Raw genomic sequence first — 12,063 nt, 5'->3', positions numbered from 1 at the left:
AAGAAGAGCTTTTTAGAATTTAATTTCGATTCATAAAAAATTTTTGTCTTGAAAAACGACGTTGATCTTGACAATTTTTCAAAACAATTTGTGGAGTCGATTATCAAAATTGAGATTTTTTCATCATTTTTGAGCTTTTTTTAATGAAGAAGAGCTTTTTCCGAAACACGGAAGTACTTAAAACTTTTTCACAATTTATTTTCAATTCAGAAAAAATTTTTGTTTTGAAAATTTGGGCTTTTTTCATCAATTTGCAGCTTTTCTTGTTAAAGAAGAGCTTTACTACGAACATGAAGGTAATCAGAGCTTTTTTAGAATTTAATTTTGATTCAGAAAAAATTTGTGTCTTGAAAAACTAAGCTGTGGTCTTGTAAATTTATATTCATAATTTTTGGAGTTGAAATTCAAATTTGCGCTTTTTTCATCAAATTTGAGCTTTTTTAGAATTTAATTTTAATGGTTCAGAAAGAATTTGTGTCTTAGAAGAACGATATGCTATGGTTTTGACAATTTTTTAAAACAATTTTTGAAGGCGATAATGAAATTTGAAATTTTAAATTAATTTGGAGCTTTTTTTTATTAAAAAAGAGCTTTTTCCGAAACAAGGTTGTACTTAAAACTTTTTTACAATTTATTTTTGATTCAGAAAAAATTTGTGTTTTGAAAAACGACGCTGGGGTCTTGTATAAATTTATTTTCATAATTTTTGGAGTAAAAAAATCAAATTTGTGCTTTTTTTATCAAATTGGAGCCTTTTTTATTGAAGAAGAGCTTTTTTAGAATTTAATTTCGATTTATAAAAAAATTAGTGTCTTAAAAAACGATGCTGTTCTTGACAATTTTTTAAAACAATTTTTGGAGGCTATTATTAAATTTGGGCTTTTTTCATCAATTTGGAGCTTTTTTGTTAAAGAAGAGCTTTTTTCGAAACACGGAGGTACTTAATACTTTTTTACAATTTATTTTTGATTCAGGAAAAAGTATAATGTCTTCAAATATTTGGTCTTTTTTCATAAATTTTGAGCTTTATCTATTGAAGAAGAGCTTTTCCCGAACACGGAGGTACTCAGAACATTTTTAGAATTTATTTCTGATTCAGAAAAAATTTGTGTATTGAAAAACGACGCTGGGGTCTTGTAAATTTATTTTAATAATTTTTGGTGTCGAAAATCAAATTTGTGCTTTTTTCATCAATTTAGAGCTTTTTTATTGAAGAAGAGCTTTTTCCGAAACACGGAGGGACTTAAAACTTTTTTACAATTTATTTTCGATTCAAAAAGTGTTTTGAAAATTTGAGCTTTTTTCATCAACTTTCAGCTTTTTTTATTAAAAAAGAGCTTTTTTAGTTTCTTTTCCTTCATCTGTATTATTATTTTAATAATATTTGAACATTTCTATTATAATTACAGTCTAATAATAAGCTTTTACATTTTTTTTTGCAAAATGCAAATTTCAATCAAGTTTCGTAAATAAATTGCAACAAAGCTTTTTATTAAATTCTAATCATAATAGAAATATTAAAATAATATTAAAATAAAAAAATTTCAGAATTTTCATTGAATTTCCATGGAATTTTTCAAAGTGCGAGTAGATATGGGACTTTTTTTTCTCAAAAATAACGGATCCAATATGGCGGTAATTTTAAAAAGAAAATGAACTTTTTCCAAATTTCATTTTTTTTTTATGATGTAAAAAAAGAAAAAGAAATATACCACTTGAGAGGCAAATATTTTTCATGCACATTAAAAAAATAGACGCAATTCTCAAAAGAAAAAAATATACATTTATCCGTAAAGAAGAAAATTGGGGTATAATAAAAAAAATATATACCGAACTTGCAAAAGGGAACATAGTTTGTAATTTCACACCTTCCGACGGCTGATGTTTCGTTTTACAACTATATATAAAACAACCATTATATGTAGATTGAGAAATTCTTTAAAATCGAATTCTTGTATGGAAATAATATGGAGAAACGGATTTAGTTGTGTCCAAACTTTTTCGAGACGTAAAAATCGAAATGTTACAATATATATATACATATAATAAAATAAAAACAAGTTGCGTGTGTTATTTAAGCTTTGAGAAATTGTCTTTTGTAAGTCGGCAAAATGTTTCAGGTGCTAAAATATAAAAAAAAAATATATAGTATGATGGGGGATGGACCTCATGGAGCGTCAATAATCGTCAAAGGAGAAACTTATATTTCTATAATGTGAAAAGTGTGGTGCACACCTGAAGCCGACAAAGTTGTTACGAGATAATACCCCTTTTTTCTTATTCAGAATACAGAGTTTTATTATTTTTTTTTGTGTCTTTGAAGCGTGTTTCGCGTGACGGTAATATAAATTTTTTTTTGTAAATTTTTACACGCGCCAAAAATGAACACTTCTTTTCTATGTCTTATTCGAGAAAAAAATGCCATAACAAAAGGTTAACATTCTGTTTACTTTACTTTACTTTATATAATATATTAAAAGGTTCCGACGCTTCCGTTTCGGAAAGTTTTTATTGAACATAACCTCAAATTTAAGGTCCTTGCGCTCTAAAAGTATGGCAACTTTAAACGAGTCTGTTACGCCAGGTTCTATTTAACCAAAAGTACCGAAACGAAAAAATTTGTATAAACCAGAAAAAATTAAAATTATTCCCATATTTAACATTTTCTGAATTATATATAAAAGTTTTTGAGCGATAAAATGAATTTCTCCACTTGAGAACGCGAAGGTCATCACTAGATGGCGTGCAATCTACTTTTGTCAACTCAACTGCCATTTAGCGGTGACCTTGACGTTCGCAGGTGGAGATAGCATCTCCATATTGAATCTCAAGATGTTCGTCAATATTCGAAATTCTATAATTATTTATAATCAAATTTAGAGAGTTTGATGCCAATTAATATTTAAACTGATTTCAATATTTAATTTACTTTCCATTTCGATCTTTTTTCGTCACCAATTTTTTTAATCTTAAAATTGATTAATTTCGCACTTGATAATTAATTTTAAATAAGTAGCAAAAAGAAGCTTTCAAACTAAAAAAAAAGTATAGCTATCGAAAAATTAAACTTGACGACCAAAAAAACTCGTTTTAGAATAACTTCACACAAACTGACAAAAATTCCATTCTATATTTTATTTTCTTGACTTTTTTCTAAAATTTTCATCAGAAATATTTATACTTCTTTCTTATCCTGCCAATAAATTGAATTTCTGCAACAAATTTTATTATTCATGAAAGAATTTTATAAAAATTTTTAAAAATTAATTTCTTTCGACTAATTTTATGCAAAATTCTAATTTAAATAATTCAATTCCTGCGAAATTTTTATTATTCACGAAAAGAATTGAATTCTTACGAAGATTTTTACAAAAAATTTTTTTAAATAATTGAATTCTGTTTAGAAATTTTATGAAAATATAGTAAATATTGAAAATCATTGAATTGTGAAGAGTTTTTAAAAATAATTAAATTTTACACAGAATTCAATTAAAATTTTTAACAATAATTGAATTCTGGATTTTAATATAAATTTTAAATAATTGAATTTCCACGAGGAAATTTATTCGCGGAAGAATTCAATTATTTTTGTAAATAATAAAATATTCTTCAGAGGAATTCAATTATTTTTGTAAATAATAAAATATTCTTCAGAGGAATTCAATTATTTCGTATACAATAAACAATTGTAATTGAAACTTCAAAATTTAATTATTTTAAAAATTGTAAAGAAAATTCTTAGTAGAATTTCAATTATTTAAAAAAATGTTCATAAAATTTGTTTTTTCTTTGTAAGAATTCAATTATATGTTTATGAATATTTTAAAAGTTTTTAAAAAATAATTAAATTTTACAAAGAATTCAATTAAGATTTTTGACAATAATTGAATTCTTGTGATGAATATTGTTATTTATGAAAATAATTGATTTTTGCAAAGAATTTTATTAAAATCTTCAAAAATAATTGAATATCTGAGAAGAATTTTATTATTTATGAAAATAATTGAATTATTGCGAAAAATTTTATTAAAATGTTTAAAAATAATTGAATTTCTGTGAAAAATTTTGTTATTTTTGAAAATAATTGAATTCTTCATAAGAATTTTATAAATATTGTTTTAAAATAATTAATTTTTTGGAAATATAATGAATATTATGAAAATTTTATTCTAAATAATTGAATTCTTGTGGAAAACTTTATTTGTGATAATAATTGAATTTTTCGATGAATTAATTTACAATAATAGTATTAAAAATAATTGAAATTCTTCGATGAGTTTTATTATTTATGAAAATAATTGAATTCTTGCTTAGAATTTTATCAAAACTTTTGTTAAATAATTGAATTTCTATGATAAATGTTATTATTAGTGAAAGTATTTGAATTATTGTGAAGAATTGTATAAAAATTTTGTTAAATAATTGATTTTTTCGAATTTTTTTTGTAAATGCTATCTAAATTAATTGAATTCCTGTGGAAATTTTATTATTTATCAAAACAATTTAAATTTGGATGATCTTTATCAATTTTTTTTAATACTTGAATTATTTTGCGGAATTTTATGAAAATACTAGATATTAAAAATAATTAAATTTCGAATATTTTTTTTTAAATAATTGAATCGTTTTAAAGAACTTGATTAGAATTTTTGAGAATAGTTTTTTGATTTCTATAATATTAGCGAATTTAAAGTAGTGTAGATTTAAAAAAAACAGAAATAGTAGCTTTTAGTGGCTAAAATCTAAAAAAAGTATACCTAAATTGTAGAATAACGTAAAAAAGTATAGTAAATAGTAGGTTTTAGTTAATAGTTTTACAGCAATTATACAATCTTTCTAAATAAAAGTATAAATACAATATAATCATAAAAGGTAAGAACAGTAGCTGCGCGAGAATATATTAGGAGATTGTGTGAGAATATTTTTCACGGGTCAGAGTAAAAATTAAAGGTGTTTGCTACACACACATAAACACATAAACACACAAATGGCAATAATTATATAACAAGGGGGACTTTAAAATTGTAAACTTTATAAAAATAAGATTATATATATAAAATTCTAAACCTATAATGTATATAACATTCTAAACGTCTCACACGATCTAAATAGGGTTATATAATAGTATTTTTCGGGCGTAACGAGCCTCTATCTGTATTTATCTGCGCACAAGTTAATTTTTATAGTCCCTCTATAAATTTTCAGTAACTCAACCCTATATACAGTTTATGTTTATACTTATTGCATATATTATTATTTTTGGCCTTTCGGGTGGTTTTATTCAAGGGACACAACAAAATCCTTTTTCTTCCCCCTCCCTTCTCTTTTTCTTCCTCTCTTTTTCTCTCTTTCTCATTTTTCTTCTTCACTTTCTGTGGGGGACAAAAAAAATTGTCTATTCATTTGTTTGAGGTTTTTTTTTTCTTTTTTTTTCACGAAAAAGGGTCCAAGTTAATCTGGGACTTTTATTTCTTTATTGCGTTGAGTTTAAGTTTTTATGAAATTTGTCAATAAGTCACTGACTTTTGATTAGAGTTAGTAAATCCCATTCTTTACAAACTGTATACTTATAATAAATATGTATATTTATTTTTTTTTTTAAATCGTTTTATCACCAATTTTTTTGAGGTCATTTTATTTTCTAAAAATCTTATCTTGATTTCAAACAACGGATTTTTTTTTATTGTGTCCTCATAAAATGAAAAAAAAAATTTTTAATCTCTTTTGTCTGAAAAGAATATAATTTTTTGCAATTATTTATTTTTATATGATTCCGTTAATTATAGAGACTGTTTTTTAAAATTAATATAATTATTAGCGAATTTTACGTGGCTGGAATTCAATTATTTTTATTAATAATAAATTTCATTAGAGGAATTTAATTAATTTTAATATAATTCTAACTAAATATTAAAATTCAATTATACTTTTAAAAATGTTAATAAAATTTTTAAAAGAATTCAAATAATTTTTCCCCCAGATATTCAATTATTTTTTAAAATTTAAATAAAAGTTATTGCAGAAAATCAATTATTTTCAAAAATTTTTTTTTAAATTGCGTATTGTTTTCAAAATTTTAAATAAAATTCTTCATAAAAATTCAATTATTTTTCTTAATAATAAAATTCTTCAGGGGAATTCAATTATTTTCTACAGAATTTTAATTAAACTTCAAAATTCAATTATTTTAAAAAATTGTAATAAAATTCTTCACAAAATTTCAATTATTTACAGAAATTGAATTATTTAATTCTTCAAAAGAATTCAATTATTTTCAATTCAAACAATTTTAATTGAAACTTCAAAATTTAATTATTTTGAACTTTTTAAGGAAATTTTATCGTAGAATAAATTTCAATTATTTAAAAAAATGTTGATAAATTTTGTTTTCTTTGTAAGTATTCAATAAATTATGTTTATAAATAAAAAAATTCTTTAGGGGAAATCAATTAATCTAATCCACTTTTAATTTAGACTTTAAAAGTCAATTATTTTTAAAAAATTCTTTTCAGAATTTCAATTATTTACAAAAATTTCAATAAAAATTCTGCGAAATACTTTAATTATTTATACATGAATAAAAAAATTAATCGCAGAAATTCAATTATTTTCAAAAATCTTATTAAAACTTTTCGAAATAATTCAATTATTTTTAAAAATTTTGATAAATTTCTTCACAAGAATTCAATTATTTTGAATATATAATTTTAATAAAATTCTTCGGAGAATTTGAATTATTTTCAATCAATTCTTATAAAATTTCTCGTATAAGAATTCAATTATTTTCATTGATTTTAATAAGATTTTTTGAAATAATTCAATTTTTTTCAAAAATTATATATAAAGAAACTTTAAAATTTACGTTATTTTCAGTGTAGTAATAAATTTTTTGCCTCTGAAATTCAATTATTTTCAATACAATTTTGATAAAATTTCAAAATTTTATTTTTTACAAATTTGTTTTATAAAAATTCTTTGCAAAATTTCAATTATTTTCAAAAATTTCGATAAAATTCTTCAAAAAAATTCAATTATTTTTAATACAATGTTAATAAAATTCTTTGCGAAAAATCAACTATTTTAATAAAAAAATAAAATTCTTCACAGGATTTCAATTATTTTTTAAATAATAAAATTCTTCTATAAATAATTTAATTATTAACAAAATATTTTATAAAATTTTGCAAAAGAATTCAATTATTTTGAATATAATTTTAATACATGAGAAATGAAATTATTTTCATTAATTTGAATGATTTTAATAAAAATTTTCATAATAATTAAATTGTCTTTTCCAAAATTTTAAAAAGATTATTTACATAAGAATTCAATTATTATTATATAGATAAAATATCTGTAAATGACAAAAAACATACAATTTCAATTAAATTCCTGAAAAGAATTCAATTTTTTTCGCTGAATTCTTAAAAAAAATCTTTGGCCATATTGGATCCGCTATTTTGAATTTGTAAAATTTGATATACCAAATTCGTAATCAGCGACCCCGAAAACCCCCGAGTATAACGAGTTTCAAACGAATTCGCGGAATTTTTAAAGAAAATCCACCGCCATATTAGATCCGCCATTTTGAATTTTGTAAATTCTATCATAATCTGCTCACAGTTTTATTGTCATTTAAAAAACGAGAAAAAAGAATAAAATAAAAACTGAAAAATAAATGGCACCCTCAACTAATTCAAATAAGGAAAATGATCTTAAATTTAAAAAAAATCGGTTTTTGCCGACACTTTTCCGGGTTCGTTTTTTAATAATTATTATTAAGGGAGTAAAATAAAATCTTATTGGCCATTCGCACCTATAATATATATATCTAAATTCTCCTATATATATATAGAAATATATATGCGCGCGATTATTATGATGATTCCTATAAGGTCAAAAGAAGTGAAGGGAATATATATGTAGTTTAAAATAAAATAAAATGTAAATAAATAAGAATTGCAAAAGAAGAAAAAAAGCAAGTCCGGGTTGTACATTATACACATATAGTTTCTTTGGTATATTATAAGAGAGCCGAAGGCTATTAATTGGCAGACATCTTCGTTGCTCGCTCAAGCGGCTTTAATGATCAGCGCTAATAAAAATGTTTTCTATTTTTATTTTTTTATGATATCATAAACACTTGGTTGTGGAATAAGGAATAAGGCACTAGCGTTACAGCTTAACACCACAAAACCTTCTACTCTTCTTCACTTCTCTTTCTCTCTTTCTCTCTTTCTCTCTTTCTCTCTTTCTCTCTTTCTCGAATATAATAATATATATCGTTATCTTTTTGAAGCATTGTTAACTTCACTTAAACCGCAATGTATATTATTATAATTTGTCTTCTATAATTAATATTCTCTCACACCTATTTCATATACATACAAAAACTGTCTTCAATTTTCCAATTAATTAAAAAGAATGTCAACCTCTTTCGCTTCGGGGCCTTTAAATATTAGTATAAAAATTTAAAAAAAAACTATTTTCGTAAATCGTTTCTTTAATAATGATACTCTAAAATTTGGGACTTCTTTTTCGATGGTTAATATAACTATAATATTTATATATAAGGGGCGGGGGGGTAATAGAAAAATTTGAAAATTCTTAAAATTTAGAAAATAAATGAAGATAAGTGAATTTAATAAAATATAATGGCGAATAGTTTTTTACCTTATCTTATATAAGAAAGTACTTGGGAGAAAGAGATTTGGACAATATATAGTTTTAGTTTCTCATCTCTCTATAGTTAAGTTGTAGGTACGTGTAGCCGAGAAGCACAGCATGGTCCGATTATGGTTCCTGAGGGATGAATGTAATGGCACGTTAGAGCAGCATTCGCAATGCTCTCATAACTTTACATAAAATTAGGACCTAAAAGCCCTTTGCCTTCATGGACTCCATGAACTTGGATATGAACCATCCTCTCACATATATATACTGTACTGATTAACAGTTGGTCTGAGCCGTTCCTATTATACATCCCATAAGAAATTTAAAATATATATATAAATACACCCAAGTTGGAAAACTTATTAGTATAATCATTTATACTATAAAAATTACAATCACAAGGTTGCCACAGTGATTCTTTCCCTTATATTAATAAAATCCACTAAAAACATAAATTTTCACTCCTTTCTTCCTTATTCTCTAAAACTTACAAGAAATGACAATTTTTATTTTGTTCTTAAGAACATTTTTCTAAAACTTACAAGAAATGGCAATTTTTATGTTGTCAGGCTTCACAGTGCCCCTAAAAAGTATTTTAGGGGAAATAGGGGACTGAGAATTAAAAAATAGGGGACTTTTAGGGGACCATAAAAATTGGTTAAATAAAGATAAAAATATAATTTATTTATACAGGGTTCCCAGAAAAATTTAACTTTATTTTTCCCTGACTTTTCCCTGATTTCCAAACACAACTTTGACTTTTTTCCTGACTCTAAAGAATATTCTGATTCACTCTAAAAATTATTAGATACTCAAAAACATATGTTTTGTGTTAAATTTATTTACAAATTTCTTCAAAAGTAAAATTATTCGAAAACATCAATAACTTCATTTTTAAATAAATATTTAATCATTTTTTTATTAGAATTAAGATGTTTAAAACATTCAAAATTAAACCTTTTTAAAATAAAAATAACTGCGATAAAAATATTATTGTAAAACATGAAGAAATGAATCACTCCGAGTCGAAACTCGGAGTGATTCATTTCTTTGTGTTTTATAATAATTAAAGATGACCGACTGACAAAATCATTATTTTATTATTACAAGAATATTGTTACTGTAATTTCTTCAAAATTATTTGTATCATTTCAATTCAATTAACTTTTTCTAGAATTTTTAACTTAAATTCTACTTTAAATCAATAATATCAATTATTATTCAATTAAACTTTTTCAAAAAAATCAATTCTACAGAATTGTTAGTTAAAATTACAAAAAATAAAAATTTAATTCTACGAGAAATCAATTATTTAAATAAAAAAATAAATAATATTGAATGCTTCTTAAAATTTAAAATTTACGAAGAATTGTATTAAAAACTTTTGGAAATATTTAATTTCTTTTATGGAATTTAATTAAAAGTTTAATAAAATTTATTATATTAAAGAATTTTATAACAATTTTTGAAAATAATTGAAAACCATTTGAAGAATTTTATTAAATTTTTTAAAAATTGATTTCATAATTGAATTCCTGAGAAGAATTTAAATAATAATTTTTGAAAAACAATTGAATTCATATGAGAAGAATTTTATTAAAATTTTTGAAAATAATTGACTTCTTGAGAAGAATTTTTCAAAAATTTTTGACAATAATTTAATTCTTGAGAAGAAATTTTCCTATCTATTTACAAAGATAATTTAATTCTTGACGAGAATTTTAAAAAAAAAATTTGAAAATAATTTAATTTCTGCAAAGTATTTTATTACTTTTCAAAAGAATTGAATATTGTTAAAGAATTTTATTATTTATGAAAATATTTGAATTTTAAAATGAATTTTATTCAAATTCCTGAAAATAATTGAATTTTGTCGACGAATTTTTCTATTGATTTTATAAAGATAATTGAAATGTTCACAATTTTTTGTAGATTCTTTAAAAATAATTGAATTTCTGCGAAGAATTTTATTAATTTTGAAAATAATTGAATTTTCTCAAAGAATTTTATTAATATTGAAAATAATTTAATTTTTGCAAAGTATTTTATAACTTTTCAAAAGAATTGAATTCTTGTGATGAATATATTGATATTTATCAAAATAATAATTGAATTTTGGAAAAGAATTTTATTATAAAATATTCCTTAGAATAATTGATTTTATGGGAAGAATTTATGCGATTTTGTTGTTTATCAAGCTAATTGAATTTTTTTGTAAAATTACTTAAAAAATTTTGAAAATAATTGATTTTCAGCGACGAATTAAATGTTATTTATGAAAATATTTGAATTATTTCAACGAATTTTATTGTTTTATTGAATAATTGCATTTTTCAAGGAATTTATTTAAAATTATTGTATTAAAAATATTTGAAATTCAGTGATGAAAATAATTGAATTCGTAAATGAAATTTTATTATTTATGAAAATAATTGAATCTTTTCGTAGAATTGTATTAAAAAAGTTTTTTTTTTCTATAATTAAATATTTTGATAAATTTTATGAAAATAGTAAATATTGAAAATTATTGAATTGCAAAAAATTTTGAAAGTAATTGAACTTTTACAAAGATTTTTATAAATTTTTGAAAATAATTGAATTTTTGGCGAAAAATTTTGCTATTTGTAAAGATAATTGAATTCTTGACGAGAAATTCGTGAAAATTTTTTTAAATAATTGAATTTCTTCGAAGAATTTTATTACTTTTGAAAATAATTGAATTCTTCGGATAAATATTGAAATTTTGAGTCTCTCTTGAGCATTCATACTGTCTGGACGTGTTTACGTTTCGCTCGTGCTTAAGTACAAATTTATCGAATCTATAGTTTTGTTTACTTATATTCGTTAACAAGTCGTTACTTTTATCATTTTGTTCTTTTAACTTCTGAATTTTAGCAACTGGTGTTGCTCATTAAGAGTAATATGTGCAGTATGTGTTCTGTGTAAATTCCCATAAAGTGCAATGTCAAACATGGATTCTGAAGATCTACCTTCATCTATAGAGCCCGAAGGGCTTTCAAAAATTCTACTCTCAATTCAGAAGCAAGTGAAAGAAACGAATGTTAAACTAGACTCTATGGATTCTAATATACAAGAAATAAAATGTGATAATAAAACTTTAAAGACAGATATGAAAATCTTTAAAAAAAAATATGATTCTCTTTCAGAGGAGAATAAAGTGTTAAGTGAAAGAGTTTTACAATGCGAAAGTAAACTGAACTTTATTTTGCAAAAAGAAAGAAGTAAAAATGTAGTGATTTACAAAGTGCCAGATACCGCTCTTGAAAATGAAAACCTTCATAATACTATAACAGATATTGTCCATAAGGTAAATAAAAATATACCAGCTGTCGCCATCACTGAGGTCAAAAGACTTGGAAAAATTGAAGG

At 22.9% G+C, this 12,063-nt stretch overlaps 1 protein-coding gene across 2 annotated transcripts in view; it reads left to right on the top strand.

The window, feature by feature from the left end:
• Positions 1 to 12,063, top strand: part of LOC122508629 (Bardet-Biedl syndrome 7 protein homolog) — a 77,914-nt gene that overhangs the window by 40,069 nt on the left and 25,782 nt on the right. The gene's annotated exons all lie outside the window — the stretch shown is intronic.

The sequence above is a fragment of the Leptopilina heterotoma genome, unplaced genomic scaffold (genome assembly GCF_015476425.1).
Source record: "Leptopilina heterotoma isolate Lh14 unplaced genomic scaffold, ASM1547642v1 Lhet_55, whole genome shotgun sequence".
Taxonomy (NCBI): Eukaryota; Metazoa; Arthropoda; class Insecta; order Hymenoptera; family Figitidae; genus Leptopilina; species Leptopilina heterotoma.
Note: the sequence above shows the minus strand (reverse complement) of the source record. Positions and strands in the feature narration are given on the sequence as shown.